Raw genomic sequence first — 19,893 nt, forward strand, 5'->3', positions numbered from 1 at the left:
TTGGTAAACATGGAAAAGCCTCCCTATCTGAGAAATCCTAAATAATACAGGATCTTTTGTACCATGTCAGTCAGCTGCAGCAGATGCCTTAGGAAAAATATGTAAAACATCCTAATCTGTTATTAATTATTAAATAACTTGTCCACAGGATTAAAGTATTTCTCAATTTGTTTCATTTAGTTACTGACTCATATCAAGGTGCAGGAAACTAGCTATTCTTCAGTTGCTAAAATCCTTCCCCCTGCAGCAAGCTTTCCTGCTTTCACTGGTCTAGACATGTCCTTGTTAATTCATCTTGGTATTCCACATAATTTAACCACATGCACACTCTTTTTTCCTTGTAAATCTAATCCTTTGATCTTCTGCTGAACTTCTTCCCTCCTCATTTTGCTGATAAAATCAAACATTTCTTTTTATAGTTTGTGTACTGTTTTGTTGTACTATTATTGTGTCTATTGTATTATGACATGTACTGCTCTTAGAGACAAATAAAATGCAAAGGAATTGTCTCCCCTTTTCAGCGCTACTTCCTCTCCTCTATCTTGGACTACTAAATTAAATGCTCCCAGAGTACTCTGGCACCTGATCAAGCAGGAAACGAGAAAGATTCAATGCCCAGAAACATAAAGTGGAATTCACCTCATTCATTCTGGATGAGTGTAACAGTCACTTTCAAGCTGTCTTAGTGTGTTTAGTCAGAAGAGGATTATAGGCATCTTCAGAGGGCAATCTATCTCCTCCGTCTCTGCACATGGTGACCAAGAAGCTTTTATCTGGCAACACAAATCCTGCCTGTATTTTGGAGGTTCTGGGTAATACTTCACCAACAAAGAAATGGACTTTAAGAGAACAAAGTCCCTAGTTTGGACTTCCAGTGATCCAAATGCAAGCCTGTCCAGGCTGCTGCCAAGAATTCATCAAGAAACAGCAGTACTATGACCTCCTCCTCTCATTCCATAGAAAAGCTATTCCCTTCTTACCTGCAAGCTCCTATCAACTAGATGATTTCCAGGGCCAGACCATCTTCTGCATTTTTTCCAACACAAATTATTAACCTCTCTCTTGCAATTTTCAGCGGTATCAGAGGATACTATTATAAATATCCTAATATCATTGAGTCTGTGGTGGGTTGACCCTGGATAGACACCAGGTTTCCTCCCACCACAGCAGCTCTATCACTCCCCCTCCTCAGCTGGACATGAGAGGGAATGGCTCATGGGGAGAAAGAACGAAATGGAGGTATCACTCACCAATTACCATCACAGAAAAAACGGACTTGACTGGGGAAATTAATTCATTACCAATCACAAATCAGAGAAGGATAATGAGAAAAAAAAAAATACTAAAACATACCCCTCCTTTCTTTCTGTGCTCAACTTTGTTCCTGCACTGGGAGAAGAGGGATGGGGGTTGCAGTCAGTTCATCACACACTGTTTCTGCTGCTCCTTCCTCCTCAGAGGAGAGGACTTCTCACACTCTTCCCCTGCTCCAGCATGGGTTCCTTCCATAAGGTGCAGTTCTTCAGGAACAGACTGCTAGAGCATGGGCTCCCTATAGGGGTCACAAGTCCTGCCAGCAAACCTGCTTCAGTGTGGGCTCCTTCCTCTACGGGGCCACAGGTACGGCCAGGAGCCTGCTCCAGCATGAGCTTCCCATGGGATCACAGCTTCTTTGGGCATCCACCTGCTCTCGTGTGGGGTCTTCCACAGGCTGCAAGTGAGTATCTGTTCCTCCATGGACGTCCATGGGCTGCAGGGGGACAGCCTGCCTCACCATGGTCTGCACCACATGCTGCAAGAGTATCTCTGCTCCAGTGCCTGAAGCACCTCCTCCCCTCCTTCACTGACCCTGGTGTCTGCAGAGCTGTTTCTCTCACAGTCTCACTCCTCTCTCTGGCTGTAATTGCTCCTGCACAGTAACTTTTTCCCCTTCTTAACTATGTGATCCCAAAGTTGCTACCACCATCAATGATGGGCTCAGCCTTGGCCAGTAGTGAGTTTGCCTTGGAGCTGGCTGGCATTGACTCTATCAGTCACAGGGAAAGCTTCTACCAGCTTCTCATAGAACCGGCCCTTGTAGACCCCTCTGCCAAAACCTTCCATGAAAACCGAGAGTGCCATGGTTTAAGCCCAGCTGGTAACTCAGCACCATGCAGCCACTCACTCCCCTCCTTTCTCCTGCCCCCCCCCCCCCCCCCATCTCCAGGCAGGAAGAAGGGGGAGAACTGAAAGAATGTAAACCCCAAGGGGAGAGAATACAAAAAAGAGAAGGGGGGGGGGGGAACAAAACCCAAACCAATACACAAGCGATGCACAATACAATTGCACACCACCTGCTGACCAATACCCAGCCCAACTCACAGTGACCCAGGCTTTCTGGGTTAACTCCCTCCAGTTTATATACTGGGCATGATGTGCTGTGGTATGGAATTCCCCTTTAGCTAGTTTGGGCCAGGTGTCTCGTCTCTGCTTCCTCCCAGCTTCCCGTGCCCCTCCTCACTGGCAGAGCATGAGACTGAAAAGTCCTGGATTAGGGTAAGCATTATTTAGCAACAACTAAAACACTGGCGTGTTATCAGCATTGTTCTCAGACTAAAGCCAAACCACAGCACTGCACCAGCTACTAGGAAGAAGAAAAATAACTTTCCAGCTGAACCCAGGATACAGAGTAATACAAATTCCACTTTCTAGAGGTCTTCCTGCTTGAATGGAAGGGAATGTAATAATTTTCTTGTTTATCCTATTATATTTCAAAGATTGTTAAACTCAGCAAGAGTATACTCAGCTATGTGTGTTGACATTTCACAAAAATGACAAATTTTGTTAACTTTAGTCTAGATTTTCCTTTTCTCTCCATTCAGCCCCTCTAATTTTTATTTTACAGTGACTCCTCTAGAGGAAGTCTTAATGCTAATTACAGGCTAAAGCATATAAAGTAGCCAAAATTTCTCTCTTCAGTCTTTATAAACCTTTCTTTACTAGTTGTCTTTAACATATTTGTTAGAATAAAATCCGTAACCAACCGCAGAAAGGTTAACATAGCTTTCCAGAACAAATAAGCAAGGATTTTAACAATGAACATGAAAATCTCACCCAAAGTTCCTCCAAGGTTTACAATTCCACTAGCCAAGAACACTGAAGAGGGAAGGAAGCTGTAGCATTCTGCAGGGACTGCAAAAGAGCATAAATTCAACAAATAATTCTGGATTTAAAATCATGGAGTACAGAAAATTAGATCCCTGGGGCAGTGTCTTTTAGAGCTCTGCAAGCAGTAAGCCAGCAAAGGTATGTTTTGCATTTCAGGTTGGTTTTGACAAGGTCTTTCCACCAAGGCTCTGAAAGAAACTAATCTGCCACTAGAGAAATATAAAGCCCTCTCACAGACAATAATCAGTTTAAAATAGGAAATGAAGGAGCAGTTAGTTTTGCAGTGGAAAAAAGGTCAGCAGAATGATCCTACAAAGATAACCTATACTGGGGCTCACACTCTTCAACCTACAGGCGAAAAGAGGCAAATGTGAAACCACAACATTTGCTGATGATGAACATGAACTGTTTTTCAGAGCAATTTAATAAAAAAAAAGGTCAACTATAAACAGGTACAGATGGATCTTATGACAGTTAGTGACAAGCTAATAGACTGCCAGATAAAATTTAGTGTTACTAGAAGTGAAACTATGCATGTACAGAAAAAAAGTTATAGGTACAGTAACAGATGCTAAGCCAATAATTACCATCCAGAAGACAGACAGATCTTCAAGTTTTGATAGTCTATGAAAACATCATGCAAGTGTTCAGAATTGTTAGCAAAGAAACAGAGAAGAAAAGCAGGAGCTACCTACATACACCATAAATTCATATGCAGTACCTGCTACAATACACTTCTATGGCACATCTCATCCTCAGTGCTATATTCAGTTCTGCTCCACCTGATGTCTATTCAAAAGTGACTGAAAAAAGGTATCATAGAGGTCTACAGAATTATTAGTGGCACAGGGAAACGAATTATTGTTGTCTCTTACAATAGGAAAACCAAAGGAATCACAAAATCCCAGAGGGACTGAGGTTGAACAAGTCCTCTACAGGTCATCTTGTCCCACCCCACCGTTCCATCATGGCCTCCTAGAGTCAGTTGCCCAGGACCATGTCCAGACAGCTTCTGAGTATCTCCAAGGATGAATACTCTACAACCTGTCTGGGCAACCTGTGCCGAGTCACACTCACAACGGAAAAGCTTTCCTGATACTTAGGACAAACATCCTGTGTTTCAGTTTGTGTCCATTGCCTCTGGTCCTGTCACTGGTTATCACTGAAAAGAGCCTGGCTCTGTCCCCTTTGCACTCTCCCTATGGGTATTCATACACACTGATAACATCCCCCTGAGCCTTCTCTCTTCCAAGCTAAACAGTCCAAGTTCTCTCAGGCTTTCCCTCAGAGAAGATGTTCCAGTCTCTTCATCATCTTTGTAGCCCTTCATTGGGCTCTTTCCAGTATGTTCATCTCTTTAAACATATTTATGGCACACAGCTCTGCACTCCGATTTATAAAGTTCAACAGAACCTTAGATGACAGCACACATCATAAAAGCTCTAAAGAGGAAAAACAAAAAAAAAACCACACCACAAAAATCGAACAAAAAACCCCACAATCGCACCCAAAAGTCCCCCCCCCAAAAAAAAAAGAAAAAACAAAACAAAAAACAAACTCCCATACACTACAACCCCCAAAACAACTGCAAATGTTCCGGTGTTCCAAGGTAAAAAAATTAAAAATAAAAATTAAAAAAAAAAAAAAAAAATCAAAGTTTTAGAAAATACTGCTTTATCACAAATTGTCCTTCTAAACACAAGGAACCAGACCAGAAGCACATGTGTTTTGCACCATTTATTTAGTCAAAAAGATTGTGCTACCCTGCATTCCTCAAGCCAGTAGCATCCAGTATATAGCAAAGTAAAAAGGCCTCTCAGGTGTCTATAGACTATTCCTAACAAATCCAGAAAAAGTGACTAAGAAAACTAATTTCATATATGTTGTCTTACTATCCCAGCTCTCTAAACAAATAGCTACCTCCTGCTTTGTGCTTTCTACCCCCTCAGTGCGAAGCTTCTATGCTTTTCTGCACAGCGTTAAGAGAAGGGGAGGATAACGAACTCATGCAAGCTGCTGCCTGGACCCAGCCAAGTGCTTAAATTTGGGAAGGGAGTGTTAGCCATTTGTTGCATAAGTCATCAGCCCTCTCTTCTTTTCAAGAAGGAACAAAAGAGTGAGGGGTGATCAGCTGTTACAAAGACACCTAATCTAACAAGAGAACTGCAGGCTTTGGATCCCAGGTAGATAGAAACTCTTGAGTGTTGTTCCTGTGCTCACTGCTTCCTGATGGTTTCCCAGCAGCACCCTTCTCTCTATAACTCTGTTTATCACTCTGAGGTATGAAACCTCTCCATGCACCGCATACTGAATCTGCATGCTCAAATGTGTGCTGGAGTTACACTTATCTAACCTTGCAGGCAACTTAATAACGCTTTTTCTTGGCTATCACCCTTCGTAAAAGTGACTGGCAATTCAGACCATAAATTCAAGTCATTTCAGTCCTCACTTGCTGTTCAAGAAAGACAGATCCTGTCATTTCAAAGCCAGAGTCACTGCTGAATGGTAATCACATACCTCGTAAAAGACAACCATGCTTTGGTAGTTTAAATGGGTAAGCTTATTGATGGTCAAAGTACTCAAGCAAGAGGCAGCTACCTTTTTGTCACAGCACTCTCACTTTTGGAACATGTACTCTCACTGATTCTTTTCAGATGCAGAAAAGCTTCACACAATCACTTTTTTCCATTTCAGTCCTGAAAATTACTGGGTATGCACACTTTCTCTCAAGCAAGGTTCTCACTCATATGCAACTTTCTTTTTATGGAACATAATAGACACAATTATTTCAATGAAGTACACACTTAAAGCTAAGTAACACAAATTTTATTCATCAAATATAATTATTGCTAGAACTATGGTGTCTGTTTTTAACAGCTTTTGAAGCTAAAAGGTTTCCGTTCAAAATTTGGATAGCATGCTCAACCAGAAATGGAAGATTAGATCTTACATGAAAAGCCAACATCAGTCAAAACCAGTAAGTCCAACATAGACAAAACAGGGAACATAACAGTACCATAATAAGTTTATGTTTGATACAGATCAACACACTGTGAACAGCTGCCAAAATGTTCAATGATTTAACTGCTAAAAGTAAGCATATTTTCAGTACTGCCCAGCACCAAGATTTGGTCCAGCACACAGAAATCATTCTTATTCAAAAAACCTGAAGCCAGCAATGAGTGGTACAGTGATCTTTCTTACTTCTCAGGGATGTTTTAAGTGCTCATAAATGGGAAATTTCTGCATGATTTATAGTTGCTATCAATGGTTTTATTTCAAAGGTAAAATTTGGCAAAAACAATTGTTGCAGCATAAAAAACCCCAACCAAACCAACATTAAAAAATATTCTTAGGGGAAAAAGGGATAAAGTCAGCAACAAACACAAAGGCCATGAGCTTATTTTGTTTTCAAAAAGAGTTACATGTTGGTACAAAATACTAAAGTATACTCTGACACCCTATTATTGCAGAAAGCACCCCAGGAAATACTCCACTCACAACAGGAATCAAGCAGTTTCTTGTGCCATTAAGTAGAGGCAGGAATCTATTGCAATAGAGTCCCTTCTGCTAAAGCCAGCGCAAACAATGAGTCAGAGCACGAATCAGCAGGGACAACGCTCTTACTCACCTAACTGTTCCTCCTAAAAGGAACTAGCAATTTTCAGTTTTAATACCTATTTACATATCCTAAATTGAAACTAATAAACCACACTGCATGAGCAGATGACCCATGAAACTATTCACAAGAGGCATTAGTTTAACTTAGGAAATTGTCCTTTTTTTCCACTCTATATACACTACTGTGGCAATTTTCATAGGAAATTATTATGGGAAACAGCCACCTCTGCTTTCGGTCATTAAGTACAACTAATTGCCCTCTTGAGGGTATTTTTTCCTGTCCTTAATTCAGACAGGCATTAATTGTCAAGAAATGTCAGCCATGGGAATCTTCATGACTATTCTAAACCACAAATACACAAAAATATAAAAAATAATTATATTTTCTTCGCTCTTGGGAAAAACCATGTTCCCAATTTGCAGATCATGTGAAAGGACTTATAAAGTTCTATATTTCTAGTGCTGTCACAATATTTCCCCTGACTTCTAACTTTCTCACTAGTTCAAAGGTCATATTAACCATATTCATGTTGAAGAGCTAACTAAATGCTGTAGTACCTAGAACAGTAACCATTGAAAACATAACTGAAAACACACTCTTTTAATTCATAGTCTTCACCTAGTTATTAACATACAAGTCGGAAGCTTCCTAAATTTTAAGTAGACCTTGGGATTATACATGCTATCACTACAAATGAGTTTGGTAAGTAAGAAAAAACTCCCAACATACCAATCCAGACTGGCTCCCATGTAGAACAGGAATCACAAGTCATCTTGAGTTGTTCTGTTCAGCAAAGTAGTCTCTTTCCAAATAACCTGTAAAAAAAAAGAAAAACAAGTTGGTGAGATATTTACACTCGAGGCAGGACAAGACCAGAATTGCAAAAGTTTTTCCTGTAATAAAACTATTTTTACTGGGAGAGGTAGAATGTGCTGTGTCTCCTGACAAAAGGCAGATCACACACCCCCTTCTTGCAGAACTTAGGCAGGATTAAGGCATCCAAGTTTCATCAATCCAAAAAGACCCTCAGCCATCTAGCCTCTGGAGCATAAGAATCTCACCATTTAATATTAACATTTCCCAGGACTGGAGCAAAACATTGTTTAGATCTCATTCAGATGCATTTATTTAATTCGTAGACAAGCACACAACAGTTAGCTGCCATAAATCTTACTGGGTCTGTTAAAACACATGCTTAGCTTTAAAATATTAGGATCCTGATAATGAGACACCCAAAGCTGCTCAGAAAAAATGTCACTTAAGTCCACAGGTGGCTACTGAACATCTTGAAGAAGCTATTAGCATAAAGATATAAGTATAAAGATATAAGTATAAAGGCACAGAGAAGAATAAACTATGAAAGTTTCAATGCAGGATCTCAGCACTTCCTCTGCATACTCTTGCACCAATCGATCAGCACAAAGCTCTTACGCCTCAAGTTAAAATGATTTCTGTAAACTGGACCTAGCATGACTAAAAAGTTGCATATTTTATCACAACATACCTGTTGTTAACTGAGAACAGAAGTTTTCAATGTAGCTTTTCCATATACTCTCAGAAGAAAGCCAGAAAATCTCAGTGAGCCTTGAAAGCTGAGCTTATGTCACACTAGAAGATCCCAGTGACCTGATTTATTTATATTGTTTATATATAATAATCAAAAGGACAAATACATGGGACACACATACATTCACATGCTAGTTTTTAAAAGGCTATACAACTTTTAATTTTTTTCCAGAAGCCACTAATAGAACATCTGTAAGTCACCTCCACAGTGGAGAAAAAGATGTCAGGATCCTTCACGAACAAGTTTCTATGTAAATGCTCTACACAGGGGTTGGAGGACAAACCAGCCAAGAAGTGCACAATGACCTTCTACATGGGAAGCAATAAAAACTAACAGTACTTTAAAATCACTCATAATGTCCTGGTTCCTCCAACCATCTGAGTGCTGAATTTCTGTATCTGCAACCAACTTCAACCCAACCTCAAACACCCAAAACATAAGGCCTGATCAGCTGGACTGGCACCTGCTGAGAAATTCACCTTCTGCAGAATAAACCCATTTTCACCACTGAAGCCACAATTCAACAATTATGGCCACAACTGAAATCAGTGTTTGAAAGATTTTTCTGATTATCTTTTAACACAAATTGTTTTCCATTAGCACCACAATTTGATACTTCTATTTATTCCACAGAACAAGGTGGGAAGGAAAAACAGGATTTATTTATGTATAAAATAAAATGTACCCATTATACTATTACAGATTTTCACCAAATGATTTGTTTCCCCTTTACTGAGATAAGCATTATAAACTGTTAATCTTCCCTCTTAGGCTTCCTGAAGTATCAAAGAAGCGAACAGCTTTGCAAGCAGACAGAAGACTCTGCCAGGAACTTGGACAGATTAAATATAGTAACAACCTGCCAGGTCTTTGCTCCAGACAACCACATTCCCCTAGATAAGAACAGTTCCTTTTCTCTACTTAAATGTTTATAGAAAGCATCTTTAAAATAAATTTAGAAAAGCATTCAAAACATTATCATACACTAGAAAGTTCTTCCACTTCAAGGCTCCAAGAAGCTAAAAATAAAAGGACTTTCAAAATCTGGAAAATGTTACTAAATTTGAGTACCTTACAGACCTTCCTCTTAACTGAGCAAGGCTGCTTAGTGCAGTTTTCTCTTGGAAATCAGCAGTTAACACTGTTTCCAAAGAACATTCCTTTTTTCTTCCCATTATAAATGATTAGTCAGGCTTTTTTGTAAGAACAGAGGGGGAAAGCTCTGTAACTCTTCATGATCCTACAATGAAATTATGAATGCACGGATTCCTGTTACCTGCAAAGAACTCTACTTGTGGAATTACAACCTTGATGCTACCACCATTTAGAGCTGGCAGAGCTACTGAATGGGCAGTACTGACCTCTTCCTCATTCACTCCTTCCTGAACCCAGCTCCCCAGTTGCGAAGCAGAAGCATCAATCTGGACTAAAGTAGACCCTAACGAGCAAATTTAAAAGCGTCAACCTATCTCACCTGAAGCTCTGAGATGTTGGTGTACACATATCAAGCCATAAGATCTAGATTTGGCTTTTATATACTAAAAGGTATTTACATTCGAGACAGTGCTGTGCCATAAGCAAGAATGGTGCAAAACTTGTAATTACTGATGATAGATGAATTTTCATCTTATTAAGTCTATTTTGATTCCCCAAACCAGGAACTGTCACTTCCAAATAACTGAAACAGTGAAACTAAAAATCACAGAGACCTTACACACCATTAAACTTTAAAATGTTTCCCACAAGCATTCACATTACACTAAAGACTTAGTAAAAGGCAAGAGAAGGTCTTGAAAATTACGATGTGTTTTCAATATGCCACGGATTTTCAAACTTCCGCCATGTACTTTACCAACAGTTCTCTATGTCTAGTGGCAACTAGTCCATGGCCGGTTTTTAGCAGGCTTTCTTAGCATTTTTTGGGGATATTAAGTCAAAATATGGGCAAAAATAAACTGAGATACTGAAAGCTTCCTTTCTTCACTAAAAAGTCAGTCTATCAGAAGAAGATAATAGGCAAGTAAAAAAGCCTGTTTCTAGTCAGAAAGTTTCAACAGTTATCCTAAGGCTATTCTGGCTTTTCAACTAGCACAACTTTTCCAGTATATTTTCTGACCAGAAGACTGAATTCTGTTAAGATGTTCCACTGTCAGATGCCATAAGGTAAAGATCTACAGGCTCCTCATATTACATCACTCCTGCCTCTGTTGTAGCGTCCCAGTACACCAGACACACTATTGCACTACTTTCTGCTAAGAACAGGGAAAGATGGATTTTCTTGTTAGTTGCACTTTTGACAACAGCCGTTAGCAAGCTACCTTCTACCAAAATGCAAGGTTTTATAAAATTCATCCGCAAAAATGGCAATCCCATCATCAACAGCATTCTAAATTAATGGAATTTATTAAGCTCTTTCACAAAAAGATACCTGCTTTTTGAAACAAAATTGATTTTAACAAAAAATCATCTTTTTATGAAATGATGCAGGGATGCTAACGGAAAAGTGATTAGGATGACTGAATTTGTACTATTTTCACATAGTGTGCTGCCCACAATGGTTCCCGTGGTTTGGTTTAGTTCCCAAAACAAAGCAATCTACCCTGATTCTGCTTTTCCTACAAGGATACAGCTCATACAACAGTCAAATTGTGATGCTGCCTAAGAGTCTTGCTCCTGTAATATAGATGTTACGGATCTTACTTCTCAGCACTTGGTGCACAGAGAACAGGTGCTGCTAGCAAGTTAAATGAGGTGACTACTTGCAGAATCCTGCTCTGAAAGTACTTAAAGGCTGCAAGGGTAAGATTTAGCTGAGAATTAAACATAAATTCAGTTTATATGCGTATTTACGCTGTTAATACATTTTTCTGATACATATATGTGCATGTATATACACACAGGAACATGTGTATATATGTGGATGCATACGAGCATGAGCGCATGTATTTTCATATAACACTTTCAAGATAGCAATTGTTTCTGAGAAACAGTTCTAGTTAGAAATCTACTCATACCAAACATTAAAAAAGACAGTTAAAATGAGAGTTACCATTTGAACAACTCTCAGGGTGAGATTACATATCACATAAATTCATATCCAATGCAATACTAGCACGAACAATTTCTGCACAGACATGACAGGCAGGGCTTAGGACACCCATCACAAACAGATTAGAAAATTGATTAAATTTACAAACCAAAATATTAAAATGAATCAATCTGGTGATTTTGAAAGCACATTACCTTACCAGGAAGAAGTCACCCATTAACTCATGCTGTCTTCCACTTTGGTAGCTCAAGGCCATAACTCCCCACTTAACTGAAAGGAGTTTAAGTATGCTCAATTAAATCCTTTTGAAAAATACATCAAAACATTTCTATAGTTAGAGAAAAGTTTATTTGGTCTCAATTTCAATATGAAACTGATCTTGTAAAAATACTGTGCGGAATTTACCATCTTGCACGCAGGATAACTAGAAATAGAATAATAAATGTAACGTAATTTCTAATTCAATTGCAACTATTCAGCAACTGTTGAAAAATTCAGACCAAGATCTGTATAATTTTTTTAGAAGACAAAAGTTAATAACAACTCAAAGTTATGTTCAAGATTTATAAGAAAACAAGTGTAATGACATCCACCATACAGATCAAAAAAACGAAACTCTTGCCTTTGTACTTTCTATAAATCTCTTTAAAAACTCCAAAAATGTTAAAATTAACATTGACTACATCAAAAAGACCACATATGAAGTCAGAAGAGATGTATTTCTAAGCAGAAAAAAAGAAAAAAAAAAGTATTTTAAACTATTGGGGAAGGTTTGCAGGTCATTTTAATGCATTCAGTATCAGGATACTACAGAAGGTATTATGACTGTCCATAAAAATGTAATTTTTCTGCCTGTCTTTGGGACTGATTTAAAGTTAAATATTTTTGTCTTATCTTCTGATTATTTTCTCTTTATTTCTATCAAAACCACTCTCCTTCTCCAGACATAATAGCCAAGCTTCTGGTAGCAGCTCCCTTCCACTCACGTAGCTGCTAAAAATAAATTCTAGAGAATTTTTTGCCTATCAAATAATTAACATTTTTTTCCATTTAAAATCTTGTTGAATATAAACATATATATATTTCTAAAAAATCTCTGCAATAAAAGCCAAAATTATTTGTTTATACATCATTATTTTGTTTACACAAAAAAGATTCACTTTAACAAGACTTGCTCTGGCACACCTGGCTACAGTACAGTACATTTACTTCATTCCCTCAAAACACTTCTCATTCCAGTTCAATCAACAGTAAAAGAGCCACAATTAATCCCTCAGAACATTTTCATCAGGCTTGCTGTCTTCTTCCTACTGTCCCTTTCCTATGGGCACTTTGCAGCAACAGTTAATCCAACCTACAGCTTCCTCTTTGTTGCCAGCTTTCTCATGGGTGCTACAGCCCCTTCCACCACACAACATGCACACAATTTGTCAGAAGATGAGAAAGAGACTTTCAGGAAAGATGCAAAGCATCCTTCAGGGAGTAAACAGCCACCATAACAATTAAAGTCTCAATCCTGAAGGGGCAATTAAAAGGAAAAGTAATGATTTACATGCTGTGACAGCTATAGCCTGCTCTTTGCTACTCTTTCCAGTGACGTCCGGCAGATCCTGATCCATATGTAGATTGACAGTACTCACATAAATATGCTAAATCCAGTCATATGACAAACATGGAGGGAAAACTTATGGTGCACTTAATGCCATCTCCACAATGTGCTGCCCACCTGGCTTGAAAAGACCAGAAACAGTTCTCTGCAATGTATTCTAAATAACAGTTTAAATACCACATGCTGAAGAGGTTTAACACTGCTGGAACAATGACTCATTTTCCAGAATGTATTTTACTGAAAATAGTTTCATTTCAAACCAGAAAACATAGAACAGCAATTCTACCAACCACCTATATGTACTTTAAATTCCTTCTTGGCCTTCTATTTCATATTTAGCTCACAAACTGTATTTGCTTGTCATGTTCTTACCATTTTCAGTCTTACAAAGACCGTTCCAGATCTCGTTTTTGTTACAGAAGTAGCTAGGGCAAATTTCTGAAGCTTTACAGACTCAAACATTGCCTGTTGTCCTCCCAGCCCAGTTTTATTCCTTTCCTTCTTAAGCAAACATAGCCTGTGAAACTCATGCATATTCGCTCCACATCAGTCTCGTTTTGAGTAGATAGGCACACACATCTGAATAAAGTTCTAACTATTTGCCTGTATATTTGAATTTACTCCTTTGTATGCATGGGATACACCTTCAAAACAGACTCTTGCATTAGTTTTTTGTGTTGCCTTTCACTATCCATCCACTTGTTATCATCAGGTTTTTTTAGAAGTGGGTGCAACTCTAAATATATCCTTTCTAGATACAGTCTAGTCATTCCTTTTATCTTAAACAACTCACACAATGCTGAGAACATGGACACCACTACTTTCTCTAGTATTTCAGTTTTGAAGGCCATCAGGCTCCAAAGAAGGGATTTTAACTGCAGGAATATAACACACTTAAAAGTAAAGCAAGCAATATGAAACAGGCACATTACTTGACCTCTTACACTGGAGACCTTGGTAAGTGGGACAGGGAGGCTCCACATCATACTTACACGCTTTTACAAGGCTGAAGTCTGCAGGTATTTCAGGCTATTCAGAAATCTTCCTGCCTTCTCCTTGTCCAATCAGCCCATCTTATCAACAGCAGTGGTTGCTCTCTGTCCTCTGGGTTCAGCTAAGTCTTTATTCCTATAGCCTCATGCTCAGCCAGAATGACCGAGCTATGCTTGCTGTCCTCCAGGGGGGCGGAGGGGCGGGAAGAAAAAAAAATCCTGCTCTATCAGTCAATAACCCTGGATTGGAAACCTGATGCATTTTCAGCAAAAAGCATTAGAAAAAAGAGACAAGACCTCTTCTTTGTCAGAGCAACTCTCAAAAATACAATTCAATTTACTTGCTACTTCACATATGTAAATCAAATGGGTATAACCTATTTTAAGCAGCTTATACATGAAGTACAAAATCTAACTTTACCAGGTCTGTAGAAGCTCTATTCTTTCCCATGTAGTTTGAAGAAGCTCAGCGGCCTTCCTAGCCCCTGTTTTTCAGGACCATACTGCTACCAGGTCTCTGTTACATTATCTATGCGCTGAGCAGTAGTTTTAATGATTATTTTAGGATCTGTTTTACTGTACAGCTCTTGTCCATTTTCTAATTTTAACTGCAAATTTTTTTGTTCAGTGAGCCACACATCAGGTGGTATGAGTGGGAAGTGAAGGTATCCTCTGTAAATACTAACAAAGCAATGAAAATTAACAAACCATAAAATAGAGGAAATTAACTTCTCACCACATCATCAATTTATCTACCCACCTAAATGAGTTTAAAATACCAGCTTCAAGCAGTCTGATATTCTAGGGACACTCAGCTGCCACTTCATTTATAGTCTGTTTCCTTAGCAACACTATAATCCATCTGGCTGCAGAAAGCTAAATTCCCAAACCATATCCTCCTGTACACCGGAAATAGGCTCAAAAACATTTATATTTTAAACAGCATAGAGTCACCCTGATTAGTGAGCACATAAATGAATCTAGAAAGGCAATAATGTTCTTAACACACACACACACTCTCTCGCAAACTCCCTGCTCCAGCTTGAATAAGCAATTCACATACTGAGAATGGCATAGTCTTTCAACTTCTGGGTGTTAGAATAGAATCTCTTTCCTGATGCTCCTGAAGACCCAAGTCCTGGCTCTGAGAGGGAGCGATCTTGTATACCATCTTCCACTAAGAATTTCAGAATGAAATAATTTCTCTCATCTTTGTTCCACTATGCCCAGCTGAAGGATGTTTCAGAACTGCGCGAGGTCAATCTGTTCTCTTCAGGCTTTTTTGAGAGAAGTAATCTGAAAGACCTGCGATGCAATGCTATTAATGGCAGGAAAAAAAAAAAACAAACCACACCAAAAACAACCCCACCAAAACCAGACAACCCCCCCCCCCCACAAAACCTGATGAAAGTTAACCACATTACAAAGTAGAGCCAGGTGTCTTAAAAATACTTTTCAGGTTTTTGCATCTAAAACTATAAATATCCTCTGTACAAACTAAAATAAAAATCCAGTCCCCAACACAACATTTATGTTTAACATTAACAGCATAAAAATTGCAAATTCAAAATATTTAGGAAAGCTAGTTCAGAGACTAAGGAATAACTAGCAATTCCCTGATACTGTAGCCAAGCTAAAACAAAACTGGAGAGCATCAGGCCTTCTAGAACCAGTATGAATGGATGCAACTTAAAATTGCAGAATGCATCTTAACCATACACTATTTTGCATGACTGTAGCAACTCTAACCTGGTAAAAGGAAGTTCAGTTCTTACTTAACAGGCATATTAATCAGTTACAAAGAGCAGAACAATCTCCTCATTGCCTACACCTCAAAGACCCATAACCAGCAAGGCAGTCTTTAATCCAGAGAATGGTTTTGCCATACAGTGAACCGTTTCAGATATAAACCTGCTTAGCTTTGCCTCACTATACTATACAGTGGTGGCATACAGACCATATTGCCTCACCTGCTGACAGCAACTGAAGAGAGATTTGAGCTTTCATAAATCAGTAGTCTCCTCAGGCAATGTACTGAGCAGTGTTTCTCACAGCTATTCATTGGCTGGCATCCCTCTAGGAAACACTTACTACAGTAGCACTTGCTCTAGATGCCTGATGCTTCGTTCAAACAAGTCCCACATGACTGTTAACTACAACCAACATTTTTCAGATTCTCTGGTGGTGGTTAGTTCCAAGAAAGAAGCAGGCTGACTATATCAGACAGAATCAATGACAGTTCTTCACCTTTTCTCCCAGGTGAGGGAAGAAATGGGTTAAATTTCTTTTGTATTCACAAATACTAGTCTAAAATCACTTATATGTTTAATCTTAAACTATGATATGTTGTATGAGTGACCACACCAATTTCTCAGGTAAGAGGCTGTTAATCAACTGATAAATACAGTTGACTACATGTATTTTTGAAAATGTTTTCAAGGAATGAGTTATCTTTTTCATGATGTTGACAACAGCTATTTGAAATACCTGGAACACAGCAGTGATCTGGCTGGGTAATGAACTGGGTAGGCCTTTTGGCAATGTCTGGCAACTTTGGTAAGTGCTCATCAATTTGAAGCCCCAATTTAAGACCTTAAGGAAGTCTGTTTCCTTATTAGTATGTTTTCCACACACACACACATTCTCTTCCTACTCAGGCTTCAACACAGCTTTGAGGTAATAAAATAAGCTTACTCAGCAGTCAGATGGAACATGCATTTCAGGAAAGCAAATTCTTCTAGACTGTTTCAGACACCTATTTTAATTACCTTGTTTCTTAACAGTACTGTGTATGAACTCCACACCTCTATGTATCTGTATCAGCCTGCATACATTTGTGCTGCCTGAAAAACTGAGTCAGATGTACGCTTCTATATAAGAGCTGCATAATGCTTAACAGGTCCATTCCAGAGTTCCAAATTACCCTGTCAACAGCTGACACCAGCCTACCCCAGGAGTGATTCACCAGGCCCTCCCCTCCTGGAGTTAGGATGCTGGGATCCTCAGTGTGCTCTGGAGATTGTCAGGATCCCATGAAACATCATAACAGAAACAAGACCATCTATGTTCCTCACTGTTTTAGAAGTGCAAAATCTTGGAAAACCACCAAAGTGGCTGGTCAGTCCCTAAACCAATGCCTAATTCATACTCATTTATATTTGCATCAAGAAATGAAGAATGTAATTGATTATTCAAACAGCTGAATATCCAGGAACAGATACAGACTTTGAAAACAGTGGGAAATCAGAGTGAATATACAGGGACTATTAATATTTTCAGCCTTGCTGATAACTCAAAGTATATCACCTTCTTGCCACTGTACTGTGGAGACGCTTTTTCAAGTCTGTCATTTGTGGTGGCCTTGCATTTAATGCAGTTCATTTGGATCTAACAGTTTAACAGCAGAAGTGCTACTGATTGCTTATGCTTTGATTTGTTATTTCCAGAAAAGATAAATGCAATCAGAACTTACCTTCTTATCAAAATTAATGGCATGGGGAGGAAAGAGACTCCTAACTTCAGTAAGCAAATGTACTTAGCCCTGTCCCTATCCTCATAATAAATACGATGGAAATTTCTTATGACAGAAGCAGATGTCCTGATACCAGTAAAGCATAGTACAACCTCTCCCTGTTATAAATACTCTGAACATGTCTGTATGAGTCAGTATTAAATACTGCCAAATTTCTTTTAAATGTCACCTCCTTATCATAAATGACACACTTGGAGCCTAAGCAGACATGCTGAATGAATTCAGTAGTGTGAAAAGATGGAATTAACTTCTCAGTTCTACCAACTCATGAACCCTACAGATCAGAAATAAGGCAAGAGCTGGGAGGCTCCACTGCTACTCAATTGATTTTTCCCAAAATAAACCCTAGATAGTTCCTCTCCAGGCCATGCACTGATTTTTTGAGTATTTAATACAAGCATATGAAGGTCTGGGGTACCAGGGTGCATGTGTGCACTGCTGAGAGAATGAAGTGCAAACATAACACTCCTATTCCTTCAAATTTTCATGGCATGTCTTTAGCTAGATGTAGGAAGTTTGGATTTTTGGAGATTTTTTATTTTGTTTCTTAAAATCATTTCAGTAGTAAGACAAAGAACAGGAAATCTGGATACAAATGCACTTGAAATAATTACCTGCACTCTGGAGTTTATCTATGCAAAAGCATATACACATACAGTTAGCGATACAGGGAAAAAAAATCCTGAATGCATTACATGTATGTATTTCTAAACACATCCACAAATACCAAGTAAGACTGCAGAAAAACATCTAGAGAAAATTCAGAAGTGACAAACTGACAGAAGAGTCTAAATCAAAATGATCAAGTAATAGAGGGCTCGTTGGAGTACTATCTACTGAAGATAAAAAATTAATCAACACATAATATCATGTGTTTTCACATTACTTTTCAAGTCTTTGACAAAAAAAGTCGTCTATGTTTTTCACAAGACATCATACTTTCTTTTCTGTCATTACACACAATGAACCTTGTACAATCATTTGAAAGGGATAATTTTGTGAATTACACTACTGAGGTTATAGCAATAACCACTTCTAAGTTATGTCAGGTTTTGAAGTTCTAAGACATCTTTAGAAAGACAGGATTATTATTTCACAAATTGCATTAAAAATACACATATTTTCTCCACTTTGTTGCAAGGTTTTCCCCTTGTGCTCAAAGCAAGCCAAACAGAACACCTCTTGTTTGTGAACCTTTTTCTATCACTTTTTTTTCCATTTTCTATCTTTAAAATGAGAAGATAGCTTGCACAAAATAGTGAGGTAACAAAAATAATTTAACGTTCCTGAAGAACTGAGATATTATAGGGATGAACACCACCACAGAAGAAACAAACACTGAAGTTAATTATTAAGCATTCAGAATGGGTTGTACATAGGGCATGTGACTATATATTGAATAATTATAAGAAAACAAAGGACTGTGAAGGCGCTCACTAAGGATTAACCTTACTTAAATACAGCTGACCTAAAAGCTGGACAGCAAGGCTAAAAACATCATTAAGACTCTCATGATACAAAGCAGACACAGAGGAAGTAATTCAGCCGTAGGTGGGATAAACCACTTTCTGAACAAGCTTATTTTTTCTCCATTGACTGTGCCTGGAAGGCTACTTGAAACTACCTCAGCATCACCATAGTCCTCTGCAGATTATTTCTAACAGATCCCTGAAAGGTAGCCAATTGTAAGTGGGTTTAAATTTGCTATGTAGGGGTCCATCGACCTAATGAGGTTGGAAAAAAGAAAAACCCAACCCCAAACCACAGGACAAGATAGCTAGCTTTCAGAAGCTCAGACTGGAGACAGATCTACCTCCTAAACCACCAGCATCCATTCACTGCACATAATGAGGCAAGCACCTGCTGGAAACTACAATACATGATCACGTGGGAGAAAGAAAGGAGAAATTTCAAACACCCCAGTGGTTTCAGAAAACAAGGCCAGCAAAACATTTTTATTTTGCCCACATTGAAAAGAAAAAGAAAAAGAACATCATTCACTGGATTTGATCAGCATGCTATTGAATAAGGTGTAAAAGACTGGCTTGAAGAGGATTGGTTTTCACCTGTTTGACAAGTTAAATGTATTCCTCAAAGTGTGTTATTAAGCATCTGAAAAAAATCTGTTGTTTTTAATGAGTGCAAGAACCAGACTCTTCTTGGTGGTTCACAGCATAGGACAAGGGACAATGCACACAAGCCACAATATGGTAACTTTGGGTAGGCCTTAGGGGAAAAAAAAATTCATAGTGAGAGTGGTCAAACACTGGAATAAGTTACTCATAGAGGCTGCAGAGCCTCCATCCTTGAGGATACTCAGAAAGCAAGTGGACATGATCTGAATAACCTCACCTAAGTTTCAATCTGGCTAAGCA

At 38.6% G+C, this 19,893-nt stretch overlaps 1 protein-coding gene across 3 annotated transcripts in view; it reads right to left on the reverse strand.

Annotated features, from left to right (window-relative positions):
* The window catches only part of GPR63 (G protein-coupled receptor 63), a 31,920-nt gene that overhangs the window by 6,989 nt on the left and 5,038 nt on the right, over positions 1-19,893 (reverse strand). For 2 of the 3 annotated variants that reach the window (XM_057410816.1, XM_057410814.1), the window contains exons 2-3: positions 7,499-7,584; positions 3,094-3,171 (exon numbers count right to left, since the gene is read on the reverse strand). The gene's annotated coding sequence lies outside the window, so the exon portion shown is untranslated. Of the gene's footprint in view, positions 1-3,093; positions 3,172-7,498; positions 7,585-15,049; positions 15,288-19,893 lie in introns of those variants that run through there. The other variant, XM_057410815.1, reaches the window with a different exon arrangement.

This window comes from Pezoporus wallicus, unplaced genomic scaffold, assembly GCF_028554395.1.
Source record: "Pezoporus wallicus isolate ANWC-B61680 ecotype Strahan unplaced genomic scaffold, APGP_CSIRO_Pwel_v1 contig_747, whole genome shotgun sequence".
Classification (NCBI taxonomy): domain Eukaryota; kingdom Metazoa; phylum Chordata; class Aves; order Psittaciformes; family Psittacidae; genus Pezoporus; species Pezoporus wallicus.